Source organism: Eschrichtius robustus, chromosome 6 (genome assembly GCF_028021215.1).
Source record: "Eschrichtius robustus isolate mEscRob2 chromosome 6, mEscRob2.pri, whole genome shotgun sequence".
NCBI classification, from domain to species: domain Eukaryota; kingdom Metazoa; phylum Chordata; class Mammalia; order Artiodactyla; family Eschrichtiidae; genus Eschrichtius; species Eschrichtius robustus.
Window position 1 is genome coordinate 41385336 of NC_090829.1, and position 15231 is coordinate 41400566.

Here is a 15231-nt window from a genome sequence, read left to right on the forward strand (position 1 = left end):
TTTCAGTGGATGCATGGAGTTGAAGGATGGGCCAAGCTCTTTTTATCCTGTGGCTCTGTGGTTCCCATTTCCAACATCATCTCCCAATCCAAGATGGCAGCTCCAATTCTCGCCATCACATCTGCATTCCAGGCATTAGGAAGAAGGAAAGAAGAGAGGAGCATGCACTGCTCCTTTCAAGAAGATTTCCTGGGAGGTGCAGACCCTATTTCCATTTAACATACCACCATCCAGACCTTAGGTACATGGTGCACCTAGCAGCAAGTGATGTTGGGTGACCTTGTGTCCAGTTAAAAACTAGGGGCATATTTCTGTATATTCTAGAGAGTAAAAGGAAAGATCTGACATTGGGACAACTCTCAATCTCTGCCATAGAAAATAAAGGGGGTTGGGTAGGAAAAGTGATTTCGAATTTGGAGCTATACTAATCCCTGTCTTCCTCTACTTTCCCCAATCTTTTGGGTTAAAAAAATTATTTATCATCTATTAGTAAATGTTTTGTAGAGGATTTAAGCTGACTTTACTGTAAGAGTTTTGAATACCTTGAGACAACAGGAATCCCCTGGCTGTGTTGCAAGGGGAGATCTGCCCCGAAGATAATCTGGGCTCAATCTACTATGGCCCATTGTGCTCCGAAAGAGTGGAAATGCTGGGTGGACCAAGAACCTAAGAAAATGGTGTCCTATTCAGGCATCACACCAGAGAAAGCCACACATGGTTGGCTGGTGGTTCTGGCATGACTGAGAAATACATGTTACAGTGAACTTTGAAGGAGCCCATTTCCAGTTTTCAAGGTGCATTTCCTTCCCTCTTAAGTGTACATCTAGAGAATATTTCAGATGATGGCTGCTCGGATGACTACACTGCTGAAACTGATTTCACTGATTACTCTCTAAAATCTGAATGTCTACTGTCTTCTACATTTCCAAAGTCCTTCCCAACATGGAAAGCTTTTAGGTAGGTGAAGGTGGAAATCACAGGGTCCCTTGGAACAAATACATCATTTGATCTCATTACAAGCCTCTAAGGTTTGCATTTTTCAGGGCTTGATGACTCAAACGCAAAGAATTCTTTAAAGAAGGGACCTGGAACGCCATAAACAACAGAAGTGAGTTTAAAGGAAAGAAAATCATAGCATCCCCAATACACAAATCTGTCTTTACATCATTTTGATGAAAATTTGCCACCATGTTACTAAATAAAACAGAAAATCAAGTATGGCTTAGCAGTAGGGAGAAAGGGCTGCAAATAAAATGTTCTGTTGGCACAAAAATGCAACATCTGTTTCTGAAGTGGAGTCTATCTGATCTTAATTAGAGATGTCTTCAACTTGTTTCTACAAGAAATAGGACTACAGCCTGTATAGAATGTTTCACCCAGGCCTCCAGAGGAACTCGGGAAAGGGTACATAAAAAGAAGGCTTAGGGCTTCCCTGGTGGCGCAGTGGTTGAGAATCTGCCTGCTAATGCAGGGGACACGGGTTCGAGCCCTGGTCTGGGAAGGTCCCACATGCCGCGGAGCAACTGGGCCCGTGAGCCACAGCTACTGAGCCTGCGCATCTGGAGCCTGTGCTCCGCAACAAGAGAGGCCGCGATAGTGAGAGGCCCGCGCACCGCGATGAAGAGTGGTCCCCACTTGCCGCAACTAGAGAAAGCCCTCGCACAGAAACGAAGACCCAACACAGCCATAAATAAATAAATTAATTAATTAAAAAAAAAAAAAAAGAAGGCTTAACCCCATGAACTCCCTGAAATCTAAAAGCCTGATCCTGAAATAAAACTGGGTAGGAACTCTGTGACCAGCAGATGAGAAAGGGGCAGGGGTTTGTGCTCTGCCCACAGAGGAACAGGGTAAATTTTGCTATGGATGTTTCCCTCAACCACATGTAAAGCCAGCCTGAATATAAAAGCAGTGTAAGTCTGCATAGCATTTTGTGATATACAAATAGGTTTTCACACACATCACCCTTAGCCCTCTATAAGACTTTCTGCAGCTTGTAGGGAAGGCATACTGTCCATTTAATTCTGATAATGGAAACTAAGTTTCAGAGCACTTGTGATTTTCTAGGAGTCACCAGCTGGCGAATGGAAAAGCCAGAACTCAAGCCAGGTCTCCGTTCCCAAATAGATTATTCTTTCCACCACACCACATTTCTCTCTCTCTCTCCACTTTTCCAGGAGTCCAGACTGTGTAAATACATACAGCACAGATATAGTGGTTTTAAAATATGTCCACAGAATTCTTCAAAACTCCTTCTTAAAACAGTAGGGCATACTCATTCCTCTCGCTTTCAGCATGGACTGGACTTAGTGACTGTCATCTAACAAATAGAATACGGTAGAAATGACTGTGTCATGACAAGTTCATAAAAAGCACTGTGGCCTTCTCCCTGCTCTCTCTTGGATAACTCATCTGGGAGAAGCCAGTGGCCACGTTGTAAGGGCACTCAAGCAGCCCTACAGAGAGAACTAAGGCCCCCTTCCAACAGCCGGCAAAGAACTGAAGCTCCTGCCAACAGCCTTGTGAGTGAGCCACCTTGGAAAAGGATGTCGTCCCAGTCAGGTATTCACATGACTGCAGCCTCATCTGACATCTTGACTACAGGCTCGTGAGAGACTATGAGCCAGAATCACCCAGCTAAGCCACTTTCAAGTTCCAGGCACATAGAAATTGTGAGATAACAAATATTTATGGCTTCATACCACTAAGTTTTGGGGGCAATTTGCTACACAGAAATAGATAACTAAGATATTAGGGAATACTTTATTCTGTTCCTTGACTCCCAAGGGTGTGTTCTTTCCACTATACCATACATTTTCCTATCTTACTCCACTTTTCCAGGTTTCCAGACTGTGAAGTACATACAACCCAAGAAACTCCTCATTCAGTTCCTTGGCTCCCAGAAGCCCTACCTTTTGGGCACATTCACCCAGATTCTTATTATCCTTTAGCTATTCTATTCATCTGAGTCAGTACGTTAATATTTAATAATTTAATAATAATCATCCCTTCCAGATACTATGTCTGTATTTTAACAGGGAACTTCATCATCTTAAGCTAAAGGGCAGTCTCAGCATAAGGTAGAGTGGGAGGGGAATTTCTGGCCCTTGAAGATCCCTAGAGCTGTACTCATAGTGTTCCCTAGTCTTTCTCTTTGCGTGGATACCCTACAGGCTATGCTCACTGTGTGACTAGCCACGACATCCAGGGACCCAAACCCTGAATTTGAAAAGGGTCCTACAAAGGAAGTAATTGAAAGATGAAAAGTAGAAGGTGGAATCTGAAAGGGCTACACCCCGAATCATTCTAAATGCTATGACATTCTGGAAAAGGCAAAACTATGGAGACGATAAAAAGATCAGTGTTTGCCAAAGGTTAAGGGCAAGGGAGGGATAAATAGGCAGGGCACGGAGGACATTTAGGGCAGTGGAACTACTCTGTACAATACTGTACTGACGGACACATGTCATTATGTACTTGTCCAAACCCATAAGCTGTACAACACCAAGAGTGAACCCTAATGTAAACTATGGCCTCTGGGTGGTCATGATCTGTTGATCTAGGTTCACTGGTTGTAACACATGTACCACAGTGGTGCAGGATGTTGATAGTAGAGGAAACAAGGGCATATGTGGGGACACAGGGTAGATGGGAAACCTCTGTACTTTCTACTCAATTTTGCTGTGAATCTAAGATTGTTGTTTAAAAAAGTCTATGAAGACCTAAAAAATAACATCTAAAAAAACAAGTAGGAGGTTAGTCTAGATTCATAGATTGTGTAGAAGAGAGGCAGACAGCAATGGAGAAGGCCACAGTTTTAAGGAAGCCCTCCATCCAACATCAGAATTCTTGATGCCCATGTAATGAGGAGTCAATATGGCACCTCATCAACAGCAGAGTCTATTTCTGAGCTATTTGTTTCCTGCCCAGCCTTGGGCTAGATCCTGGGAGTACAGTAGATGACTTCCCAGATCTACATTCTACTTAAGGAAACAGTATAATACACAAAAAGGAGAACAAGCAAGAGCAACGAATACAAACCAGGATGATATTGGTTGCTGAAATGCAAAGCAGTGAGGTCAGGTGTGGATTGGCTAGTAAGATGGGGGATGAGAAGTGGCTGAAGTGGGGTTTAAATGATGCAATGCACAGAAGATAAGATAAAAGGTAAAGAATTGGGTGGGAAGAGTGGCTATTTGGTGGGGATTCGAGTGAAGGTATCTTAGAGGAGCTGGATTCTGGGTGATGTTTTGGGGGCACTGTTTTGGGATTTTCAAAGAAGTAACTCTAAGTCCATGGACTTGATGTTTCTCTCCAAAGTCTCGGAAGATGGAGAGCGCCCCAGATGGTGGAAATGGAACGTGGATGGGCTCCCTCTGCCTCCACAGGGAGCCCTGCCTGCTGCTGAGTGGGGATTGCGCATGGGAATGCTAAATCTGCTTTCACAAGAGGACCTGGGGTTCCCGCCCCACCCCGTGCTTTACTCCCAGAGCCCGGCAGCCTGCGGAACTACCCACTCTGACCCCAGGCAAGGGTTCCAGAGGCCAGCTGGGTGCTGGGGTAAGGCGGGGCTGGCTTGTGGGCTGTGGGTACAAGCCCAGGGCACTCAGACAGACAGAGGTCAGAACTGACTGCCAGACACACAGTGGAAATGAAGGATTAGGGTGAGGGGGCCCCCAAGAGGGCGGCCGATCAGGAGGCAGAACCAGCAAGACTCTCTGAGATGGGAAACCGAAAGCCCAGACCTTGTTACAAAACTTCGCTGTCAAATGGGAAGAGGACCCCTAAGGTGCAGCCCTGAAACTGTGCCTGTCTTTATCTGGTTCCTATCTGTAAAATGGGGATGCTAAATTGTCCTTGCCTCACAGGGACGCTATGAGGATTAGGTGAATTCGTACATGCACGATCACTTAGAGCAACGCCTCGCACAAAATAAGTGGTTGATAAGGATTAGTTGTCATGAAACTTGGACAGAAGCATCAACAGCTCCTAGAAAGAAAGTGCCAGAGGAATACACACACCACTTGGTGACAAATACACATCTTGACAGCATGCTAGAAACTCTTTCTGAAAGCATTCTGCTGAGGTGACTGCCCTCTGCTTTAGGGAATGGTACATCCGGCCAAGCCCCCAGGATCCTGCCTCACTGTGTGTGGAAAGCCGCAGCGGGGCTGCGCAGTATCGGGCCCGCCCGTCTCTCACCGTATGCGCAGTGCGGACCGTCCCGCAGCCCTGCAGCCATCCCAAGCCTCAGCCCCCAGCCTGTGGTCAGCAGAGCAACGCTGCTTTCTCCTTTCAGGGGGAGATGTGACCTGAGAAAATCAAGGTGCCATTATCTCGGGCACAGCCCACCCTGAAGCCCGCAGTAACTCCCTCGATTTCGTGAAGGAGCAGTTCCCAGGGTTATCTTTAGAATTCACACTCCAAATGCTGTAGCAAGGGAAGAATTTTACTGATGAGTGACGAGATGAAATGGCTTCGCTCTGTCGTCACAGTCACAGAAGAAGGGGCCTTGGCTTGTCGGTAGGACAGAGAAAGTGTTTCAAAAACGTCCATGGCATCTCCCGAGAACTTTCACTTTCTCCCCACTGAAGCAGCTTTCCTTGTCACCATGTGTTGGGTGTCACCAAGGGTGAACGATTCAGAAGTCTTGGGATCTTCTTCCCTTTCTTTGTGGAGACCCCCCTCCCCACTACTCTTGTGCCAGCATCTGTGTTTTATTCCGCGGCTCAGCTGTCTTCTAGACTTGGAAGCATCTAGCAATGTCGGTCATTCATTCAGAAATATTTCTTAAGGACCCATCATGACCCTGCAGGTGAAAAGATGGATATGATAAATTGTCTGCTCTCTAGGGTCCCTGTCTACTTGATGATAGATTGTCTGCTCTCTAGGGTCCCTGTCTACTTGGTAGGGTGACAATCAAGAAAAAAGCAATGTGGTAAACTCCACACTATAGGATCGCTACATTATCATAACAGGGTTACGTGTATTGTAACAGTGTATTATAGCAGTGTACCTGAGGGCCCGTACCCATAACCCACCCCCTGATGGATGTCTTAGAGTCCATCCCTGTCAGGGAGAGTTATGTTTTAATAAAAGTACTGAAAAGCAGAAAAGCTTTCAACACAAAAGAATTGATCTGTGGGGAAGAAGAAACTCCTTGCCAGTGAGAGAGAATTGGGGGCAGGAATTTTCCTTGCACTTTTCAGTCATTTGAATGTACCTTCCTTAGAGGGTAGTCCCAGGACCTAAGATTGTAACTCCGATGCCCCACCCTCATGCCAAGTGCCTTAGCAAAAGAATCACCTAGGAGTAACAGTTTTTCTATGGAGAGGGGAAGGTTTGTCTGCTGTGAAGAAAAGCAAGATTTTTTTCACCATGTCTTCACAGTAAGGACATGATTTCTTCCAAGACTCAAACCCCTTTCCAGGGGAAGGAGATGTCTGGAGTCGGTTGCTAATGCATCATCATTTATCTGCAAAGGATGCTAATGGGTCCCTGGCCATGGAGGGGGGACTGTCATGGTCCAGGATGCCCAGCTGATGCCCAGCAGCATCAGCTAAAATTAGGCTTTATCTCAGCTGGAAAGATCTCCCTCTTTTGGGAAAAGCTATTATGGGAGATAAAGGGATCTAGCTGTTGCCTTTTCATAACCCATTTCTGGCTAAGAATGACTTCACGGGATCTCAACCACAAGGAAAAGGGGAAGCACTCTACTATTTCAGGCATCTTGGAAAGAGCCCCTGCTTTGAACTCTGCCCTGCCCACTGCCACTGATCATGGCCAAAATTAGGGGCACACTGTCCTGGGACCCCACCACTGCTAAGAGTTGACACTCATTTAAAAATAAACAAAACTGGAGAAAAAGCCACTGGAGTTGGGTCTGCAGGTCAACAGAATATCCATAGGACAAACACAGTGTGAAAGGGTCCAAGACAGAAGCCCAGGAGAAATAAAGGGACACAGATCCTCATGCTGCCTTCAAAGAGTTAACAACCCACATGCAAATTCCCCCCAACAGAGCAGAGATTACCTAATAGCCACCTCTCCCCAAGGGCTGCTGAGTGGAATACTCAGTGCTATAAAAGGAGGGGGGAGCTAAGGAGGAGAGCAATTCTGTTGGTCAAAGAAACTTAAAGAAAACACAGGACTTGTGTTGGGTTCTTGAAGCCCAGAAAAAAGGCAAAGTAAGTCAGTCTCAGGACTAGTAATTGTAACTCAAATGACTTTTTCAGGTATGTGAGTCACAGATCTGAATTGTATATATGAGGGGTAGAGCACACTAACTTACAGAAACTTGAGCTGGCTCACATAGCAAATTTTTATTAAACTATGAATTGATTTTAACTGGGAAAGATTTGTTTTTACAAAATGACTGAATCAATTCAGATGGAAAGAAACCAACATATTTTTCAAAAATGACTGATCCAAATGAAAGCAAAGGCATTTATTCATTCATTTTCTCATTCAACAAACATTGAGTGTCTGTTAGTGCCAGCCAGTGTTCTACGTATAACGTTCCTGCCTTTGGAGCTTACAGTTTGGTAGGGGAAAGCCAGACAGTGAAACAGATTGAATAAACAAGGAAATATCAGGAAGTAATAAGATGAAAGTAAAACCAAGTTATGTGCTCGAGCTACTAATTCAGATTGGGTGGTCAGGGAAGGATTTTCGGGAGAAGTGATTTTTAATAAGAAATGGAAATGACCAGAAGGAGCTGGAAAGGTAATGATAGGGCGTTGGGGTCATTCCAGGCAAAAAGGAACAAGACTGAAGGTAGAAGTAAGCTTAATATGTTCAAAAAACCGAAAGGAAACGAGGGCTGGAAAGTGATGGGCAAGGGGAGGGTGGTACAAAATTAGTTAGGAAAGCCAGGCAGGGCCACATCATGGAGGCCTCATAGGCCAGGGTTAGGGGCTTGGACTTTATTCTACGTGTGACGAGAAGCCATCAGTGATTTCAGGTGCTGTGTGGAGTGAGCAGCGGTGGCAGGGAGACCACATCAGGGGCCAGAAGCCTGGTGGGGATGGCCATGGCTTGGACTGGGCATGCATGCCAGCTGACCCAAATCTTGACTTTTCCATTGCCCATTGGAAAGCATCAACAAGCTGTACTTGTGTGTGGTTGAAAAACAAAAACAAATTCTCCCAAATAAGATTCAATCAAACCATATAGGGATGCTTTTTTCCAACAGGCCATCCTGGAGTTCAGTTAGTCTCAGACAAAAGCACAGACCAGACACCGCTGTTGAGGTGTCCGTGAATCTTTAGGAGCCTAGGAATTTGGTGAGAAGATGGGTTTGAATTAACTGGACTGGGTCTTGGACAGCTGATGTGGAAAGGAGGTTGGCTGCCGTGGTAAAGAGCAGGGGATACCCCTGCATCACCATCTTCCTAAAGTAGCAATGGTCTGTCCCTCTGGTGTAAGATGATTTCACGGAGACTCGGTTTGATCCCGAAAGGCATCATAGAGAGTAAGTTTGGAGAAAGTTTGGAGAACACGAGATGGGACTTGAATATGAATCTCCTCTGGTACCTTCTGAGCTTTTCAGCATATCATTCACTGGTTCTTCTTGGCTGGGCAGAAGAAAGGATCAGATTTCGTCACTCACTGTGCGCACAGAGTATTATATAACGTTCTACAAGGTACATGGAAACTTTAAAAAGCCTATTATTATCATTTGCCAGATGCCAGCTGTGTTTATATAACTTGATTTTCTTGGTTACTGGTCTCCATTTTGTAAATTAGTTCAAACCAATAAATCAAACTCCATTTCATCCTACGAGAGAGCTTCAGACTAGGCTAGCAAGCCCTGTGTGGGAACTCTTTATAAAAGAATAAGAGAGTCAAGGTTGTGTTCTTAATGCCCATTTTATATGCATGACTTGAGTTGAGCCCTTATGCATAATTCATGCAGTCATTTACAGGCTTTTACACGAGTCCTTCCTTTAAGAGTTAACTAACAGAGGACAATATCAGCCATGGCAACCAGGATGTTATGTAAATCTCTGTACCAACAGAAGAGGGGGTGGGTTGAGAGGAGGAAAGGGGGGTATACATGCCTCCTGATGTTACTCATCATTTATTAATGTATTTAACTGAAAAGAATTCTGCAGGGTAAATATGTGTTTGTACATTACCTCTGGGTGTGAGGGCACTGTTTAACCCTGTGAGCAACCATTTGAATAAATGGAAAATAACTGATTTCACTCATTTCATTTCCTCTCCTTCCAAGGAACAGCATCATGAGAAGGTGAACAAAGTCTTGGATTTGATATCAGGTGACACAACATTCTTGTGCCTATAGCCCATTATACTAATCAAGTTACTTAACTCCTTTGAGTCTCAGTTTCTTGTATACACAATACAAATAAAAATACTTGTTCCCATTTATTTACCTCATACAGGGTGAGAGGGGACTACACAAGGGTATAAATAGGAAGAGGAAGGAATTATTGGGGGTCATCTGGAAGGCAAGTGACCAGATGTCAGTAGTAGATTTTCCCAGAGTCATTGGGATGATACAGAGCCAAGTCAAAGCAAAGGTCTAGCGAAGTCTTTCTACGACAAAGGTCCTGACATAACTGCTGTTCACTGAATTGCTGGAGGGAACCAAAGTGGGACCGTCTATCTTGCTGAATGGGACTTTGAAATTTTCATTTCCAAAAGCTGATCCAAAAGCAGTGATAGGGTCTGACCCGTGAGTATTTAAAATATTTACCCTTTACCTGACGAGCAGATGTTTCCTTCAAGTGCAGGTATAACGCAAGACTAAGTCAAGAAGCAAGTTAGGCGCTCTCTGTCTCTCTCTCTCTCTCTGTGTGTGTGTGTGTGTGTGTGTGTGTGTGTGTGTGTGTGTGTGTGTCTCCTAGGCTTTCAGTACTGAGACCAGGCCAGGGCTCCTGTCCAGGAGAATCTTCCAGATGGACTGAGTGAAGCCATCACAGTTCTTTCTGGATTTCATACACAGTCCTGGGGTAGCTTCAAACTAATGGGTGATGACTCCCAGACTAACAGAATTCCTGTAGAAAGACAGCAGCCACGTTTCCCTGTGAACAACTGGCTTTTGACCTTATTTCCAACACCTGAGAACTGAAGACACCTTCTCGTATATCCCCAGTACTTACTCTTCAGTATTTCCTATTTTTAAATTATGGTGTAACTGCATTCTTATCCCCCATTACAGAGGATTTGTGGATTGTTCTGATTCAGCTGTGGAGTAGACAGTACTGTGTTTCTGTTCCAAAATAACCTGTTATTTTTTATTATAAAATAATATATGCTTATTATATACATTTCAGGAATCAAAGAAACATCTGAATGAAGAATTAAAAATTCACTGTCAATATTTGATGTCTTAGGAATTTTTTTTCTGTACGTATGTGAATATACCTGTAATTACAACATTAAGAAACATGGTCTATTTTCCCATAGGAAAGTTCATAAGTGGGGTTGTCTTCTGTCTGGATTTCATCATTTCATACATCACAGGGGCCACAAATGATGTGCCATAAAACATAGCAACAACTATAAACTTCTATAACTACTTAAAATTATAAAATGAATAACGGGTAATGAATAAATGGGTAATGTTCGTAATTCCTACCATAGATAGCATCCCAAATGACAACGAATGCACAGAGGATTCCGAGCCACTGAGCACCACTGCTAATTTCTCAAGAGGTGAGCATTCTTGGAACCAAAGAGTTCCCTTCCCAACCTTCCAGGAAGAGGAGTCTCCAGGATCACCAGGACAATGGATTCTTCACAGCTTTGCTGTATTCCCAGCAAAGGTGATGCCCATAGCCCCAGTCTCTAAGTATGACCAGTTATTGGGCTGATGTCACTGGGGTCTTTGCCTTTACTCTCTGGAAACTAGAGGCCAGTTCATCCCATAATCCTTTATATCCCTAAACCATAGTCCAAAAGGCAAGCCTCTCTCAGTTTCTGGTATCTCGCATATTCTTAATTCTGTATTCCTTAGAATATCTTTCTCCATCTCCTGCCATTATGATGTTTTCTTCTAAGAAAACTTCTGATCATTCCCTCTGGAATCCTCACTCCATGTAAAGAAACTTCCAACGCCTCCTATTTCTGGTAATATCGTACGTTACTTGGAACAGCTTCCTGCTGGAAACAACTAAAAACAGCTGAGTTCATCTGCACTCTCTCAACACCTCCATTTCCATTTCCAAAGGATATTGAAACAGCTCGCTTCACTTCAAATGTCAGTGTTTATTAACACCAGAGCAGGGAAGATGCACTTCTGAACTGTCAGAGATTAAATAGTTGAGACAGACATAAAAGCTTTTTTATTTTTTCATAAAAGCTTTTTATGTTGATGTTCTTACATATCATTTATTGACAATCCAATCCTGTTTAACGCTTTCCCATCTCATTTCAGGGTTTGTCAAGAGCCTGCTGGGACATTTTTCACAAGCCATTTTGGACCAATTCCTTGGCAAGCAAATGAAATCTCTTTGGAGGGTGGCAGGCCAATGGTGGCCACATCAGGAGAATCAGACTGTGATTCTCTGTCTGGTGCCAAGAGGGCCCATGCTCCCCTTTACACTTGGTTCAGATGGCTCCCCTCTTTGTGTGTGAGTGCGATTTGATCATTGCCTCCCCCTCTGAGCCCCTCCTGCTCACTCATTTTTCCTACTTGCAGTTTGCGTGAATGATGGGCAGAACTTAGGACTGGGATGGAACTCTGTAACAAGCAGGCGAGACAGACATGCTCCTTGGTCGATGGGAGCATGCAATGAAAACCAGACATCACCATATGGTAAGTGGAAGACCTACAGATAGAATACTAAAACCCCACACACATATGAAAGCAGTATTTACACGGCACAGCCAGTCCGGGGTCAAGTACGTCTGAGCATAAAGAGAGATCCGGAGCTGGGAGAAATACCAGGTGTGTGTACCTGCATTCAGAGAGCACTTGGGCCCCATTAACATACCTACACTGAACGTCTAGTATAGAAATCGTCGAGACATCATTCTCATATCTGATACAAGATTTCTTCACCTTTAATGAGAGCGCATACAGCACAGCAGTTAAAGCCCAGGCTTTGGATCCAAAAGCCCAGGCTCTGGACCCAAACATATCCAGGCTCAGATTCTACTTCCCTGAACTATACTTTTCTCAAGCCCAATGGGAAAAATAACAATACCTCCCTTCCTAAGATAACTGTATAAATTAAATGAAAATATGCACATAAAGTACTGAATATAATGCCTAGCACATCCAGAGAACTTAAAAATTATAAGCAATTGTCATCATATATTAGCTTATAGGTGAATTTCTTTTTTTGGCTACTTGAGATAAACAGTTAGAGATTGAATCAGTTTCCTTGAATCTCCAGCAATACCAGCAAACATATTGATAACATTAATTCCAACACTGTGATTATAATATGTTCATTTTAAAGGTGAGTTTCATGAGTTTTTTAAAATTCCGCCTATCATTGTCTTTATTTTTCTTTATTTTCTTGTCCTGTTAAGGATACTTTTTTTTTTTTTTTTTTTTTGGTAATTCTATATATTTGAAAGTCCTTGTAGAAATTATCATAGTCTTATTCATTTCTTCAGTTTAACATTTCTGAAGTAGCTAGCACATAATAGTGTTTCTTTAGAACAGTAACTTGTCATGTGTTGAAATTATACCTTAAAAGCATAAACTTCTATAAAATATTAGAGCCCATTTTAGGTGAAGTCATTTTCTTCTTTCAATAATTCTGTGTGTGCAAAGATTTAACACCAGAGGCAGTAAAATTCATAGTCTGAAAGGGCTATCAATATTCAGGTAGCCTGAAGGACATGGCACATTGTTAGTGCTTAATAATAATGTATCTTATCATTAACACTGACTTCTTCTTTGCTTTTAGAGTGTTTTAGAAAATCTTCAATGGATGTGCCACCTTGTGGGGTTAGTTGTACCAAGAACTTGAATATGGAAGCCACAGATGTTCACAGCGTCATCACTGAGGTCTTTGCACACCAAGTGGATCTCAGTAGATTCCAGGATTGGTTAATTCAGTGCTAGATCACCAAGGACTCAGATTCTATCTTTCCATTCTGCTATCTATTTCCAGTGTGTCACCTTTATCCTCAGGCTGTCTGCCTTTCTCATAACTTCCCATCCAGGCCTAAGAGTGTCCAAAGGGAGAAGAGGTGTCTGGCTCACGCATCCTTTTTTAAACTTTTTTCTATGAAAGAAAAGGATTTAGCTTTCTTCTCCCCACCATATAATGCCCCTTCCTAGTCCCCCATCCTCTCATCAGAGTCATATCACAACTTTGATTAGAGAGATAGTCAGTGTTTACATTCTGATGACTATTTGGACTTTATTCAAACTGAGTCAGAAGTTGTACTATGATTTATATTCCCTTTCCTCTACAACTTTGTGTATCCCCTAGAATTAATAATTACCTATTTTTATTTGCTTATTTTTCAACGTACTTCCTAGCAATTTGACTGCAAATTCTCCATTAATCCTCTAAATTCCTCTCAGGATGTTTGGAGACATTGGGTATCTATCAAATCATATTCCTGAGGAGTTTTCCTTTGGAGACTTCTGACTTGTTCTGATCTGGGCTGGCTGCCATTTGGGGGTCTTTCTTTAACATCAGCCTAGATGTTCTCTTTCCCTGTCTCTTCTTTCAGCAGTTTTCTTTCTTGGTTTACTCCTTAGTTTTTTGTGGTGCACACCCTCCAGTCACCTCCCTAAAAAGGAGTGGATCAGAGGTAAATTTATGAGATCTTGACAATGTCTCTGTCTTATCTTCATTTGATTGATAGTTTGGTGGGTATAAAATTGCAGGCTGGAAATCATTTTGCTTCTGATATTTTTGAGGACATTTCTCTACTTTCTTTTAGTTTCCAGTTTTGCTGTTGAAAAATCCAGAACTATTCTGATTCATGACTCTCTTTTGCATAGGCTGTTTTCTTTGCCCTCTAGAAACTTGTAAGATCTTATCTGTGTCCCCTGTGCTGTGAAATGTCTTGAGACTATGCATTGACTTGAGTCTATTTTCATCGATGTTGATGGCCACTCAGTCAGCTATATTTCCTTTAGTTCTAGGAAATTTTGTTGAACCATTTCCTTGATGATTTCTTTGTCTCCATTTTTTTCCAGTTCCGCCTGATGAATCTTTTTCTTAATTGCCAATGCAGTGAGCAAAAAACCATAAATTTTAAAAGGCTCAATTTTCATTTCTGTGGTTCCTAGTGATGTAGCCTATCTCTTCATACTACCTTTACTATCTTTATTTCCTAGGTTAATTATCTCCTGTATCCTTTGTCCATTGCATTCCCTTCCTTTCTAGCAGGTCTATATTTAAAATTGAGGGGAAAAAACCTAGCCTATGTTTAAGTAAAAGATTCTTCAACCATTATAAAAGTAAAACAAGAAGAAACAAAGGAAGAAAAGAGCTTAGGTAGTCCCACCCCAAAGACAGCCAGCCACAGTGGATATTTTGGTGTTTTCTTCCATTCTCCTTTTCTTTTCTTTCTATGCATATGATTTTGGACTGTGTTGTTATCTGACAAAAGTTGTGATCACCTCATTTGTACAGTTGTGTGCCCTACAATCCTATCTTTATTTTGAAACCTCTAAAGAAGGTACTTTGGAAGGTGTGAGTCATTCAGTCCTTTTAAAATTTTTTTATCAAGGCGTTTTCTCCTATAAAATCCTAACTTTCACTCTGCCCACACAGCACTTGCTCTGAAATCAAGGCAGGGAAAAGGCTGCACCTCTGGGGACATATGTAACTGGAAAATCTTAAAATAGTTCTGTGAGGAAAGGGAGTGAGTTTAAGATAAAAGTTGTGAATCTCTAAGTTTCCAAGCTCAGGAATTCCCCACTCTAGGGACAGCTTCCTGATTGCTCTTTCTTTCCCGCACGAACTGCGCCCAGACCCTCTCACTCTCCCCATCTAAGACCCAGGTCCTTGCCTCACCTCTCCTCCCTCACTGCCCGTTCTAGATCCCGGTGGTCCAGGTATCTTCCTGACTCACTCCCTCACTTCCTTGAAGTCTCAGTGCCCAGCCACACATCCTCACCCACTCCTGGTCCACACTCCCAGTTCCCTCCACCCTGCACAATCATTTCTTTTGTTCCTCATTACACACATTATTGTGATTATTCCTTATGCTGTGTCCCCTCCTCACCCCACCCTCACATTTAGGGATCTTAGTTATTGTTCACTGATGTAGCCAAGAATAACT

At 42.9% G+C, this 15231-nt stretch overlaps 1 long non-coding RNA gene across 1 annotated transcript in view; it reads right to left on the bottom strand.

Moving 5' to 3' along the window:
- Positions 1-7496: 7496 nt before the first annotated feature.
- LOC137766801 (uncharacterized) overlaps positions 7497-15231 on the bottom strand; it is a 34935-nt gene continuing 27200 nt past the window's right edge. The window contains exon 4 of the long non-coding RNA XR_011074370.1: positions 7497-8576. This is a non-coding gene — a long non-coding RNA (uncharacterized lncRNA). The remainder of the gene's footprint in view (positions 8577-15231) is intronic.